Source organism: Ursus maritimus, unplaced genomic scaffold (genome assembly GCF_017311325.1).
Source record: "Ursus maritimus isolate PB19 unplaced genomic scaffold, ASM1731132v1 scaffold_2, whole genome shotgun sequence".
Classification (NCBI taxonomy): Eukaryota; Metazoa; Chordata; class Mammalia; order Carnivora; family Ursidae; genus Ursus; species Ursus maritimus.
In genome coordinates this window covers 44223913-44225826 of record NW_024424452.1, presented here as the reverse complement: position 1 = coordinate 44225826, position 1914 = coordinate 44223913, and positions in this window count along the sequence as shown.

Genomic DNA, 1914 nt, shown 5'->3' with positions numbered 1-1914 from the left:
TGTGACCGGAGCTGGGAGGCCCGGATCCCAAAGGGGGAGACGTTGAGGGAAACAGAAGCAGAACCTAGAGAGACCCTAGAAGCAGAAGCGCCCCATGCCAGGGGTGGGGTGGGGAAGGCAGGGAGGAATGGGGTCCCTGTCCTCAGCTTCCATCCTTATAGGCTGTTTGGCTCTGAGGATTCAGTCCTGCGATTCGGGATTGTGACCGGAGCTGGGAGGCCCGGATCCCAAAGGGGGAGACGTTGAGGGAAACAGAAGCAGAACCTAGAGAGACCCTAGAAGCAGAAGCGCCCCATGCCAGGGGTGGGGTGGGGAAGGCAGGGAGGAATGGGGTCCCTGTCCTCAGCTTCCATCCTTATAGGCTGTTTGGCTCTGAGGATTCAGTCCTGCGATTCCGCCCTTGGCGTACCCAGCCCGAGCTGTCCCCACAAACTGGGGTTTGATGGTGAGGGGGCTGGGAGGCTGCCCTAGGACCGCCTTCTTCTCTTATGCATCTATCACCCGGGGACCCTGGACTCTGGGGCCCTGGCCCCAATCCTCACTCAGGGATTCAATTTTTGTTCTTCAGGGGAGTAGCCAAGAAGAACACAAGCCTGTGCTCGAGAGGAGCCCGGACACGGAGCGGCGGCAAGAATGCGTCATTCTACTGACCTGGGAGCCAGTGGACCTGGGTCCAAGCCCTGGTGACCTTGGCCGGGTCATTAATCTTGACGGAGGCTATTTTGTCCCCTGTAAAATGGGGATCACGCTGCCTTCCTCATGGGGCGCTTGTCGCACAATGTGCGGGGGAGTGCTAGGCAAAGTGCTCACCCCAACCCCTGACATCCGTGCACGGTGATTTGAAGGTGGCAAGACCTTCACGCACGCATGTATTTGAGGTATTATGGTTGAGGGAGCAGGGAGAGCTCTGGGGTCAGCCCAGGCTGCCCGCAGCCCCGGCCTGAAGGGGCAGGAGACCACCCCCCACCCCGCGTCCCCCACCCCTGGGCTGTGTGAGGGTCTCTGCCTCAGTAAGAGCAGGAAGGGGGATGAGCACGGCCCTATGGCTTGTTGTCATTAGTGTGTATGCTATAGGTGTTCACCTTCTCAGATTGTCGCCATCTTTTCATGTCTACACATTCTTCATGGTGGATGGCTGGGGTGGGAGGTTGGAGCGTGGGGAGGACACGGGGGCTGGGGCCTAGTCCTTGAGGGTGGGGGGAGGGCCTGGAGGAGCTGGGAAGCAGTGGGTTTGGCAGGAGAGGGGGTGACATATGGGGGGAGCCCTGGGGACCCAACCAGGCAAGCGGCTGGCAGGGAGAGCAGACGGCGTTAACCCTCACTGTGCCACGCCGCCTGACCCTTTCCCGGGAGTGGCCCCTGCTGGCTGGGCTGTTATCCCGGAGAGACTGGTTCACGTTCTGGGTCACGGGAGCAAGGCAGGCAGGAGGAGCCCAGGCAGGGGCCTCAGTGTGGCCGGGAAGCTGCCGCACGCCTTGGACCTTCCTCCACCTCCTTGATTGCTCCCACGCTGGCTCTGTCTGTCTGTCTTTCTCCATCTCCCCTCCTGGTGCCTCTAGAAGGTGACAGCGGGTCTCCACTCTGGTGAACTACGCAATCTGTCACTCCCTCCGCTGCCAGCCCGGCTGGAAGCCCCCCTTTCCAGCGGCCGGCCCGGGCCCTCTCCCGCCCTGGCCCCCAGGCCTCTCTGCCTTTGTCTCCCGGGGCAGCCTCCTCTTTCTTCTTTCCTCTCCGCTCACCTCTCCGCAGCCCCAGCCCAGCTCCAATCTCATTAAGGCCTCCAACCACTGCCCCTCCAGCCTCCCCTCCTCCCTCCCCCATCCATCTGTCTTCCCTGCAGCTCTGCTCTTTGTGTCCACCCATCTGTCACCAGCAGCTCCGGGCCCACTCCCCTCCCAGCCACGCCCGCCGGCC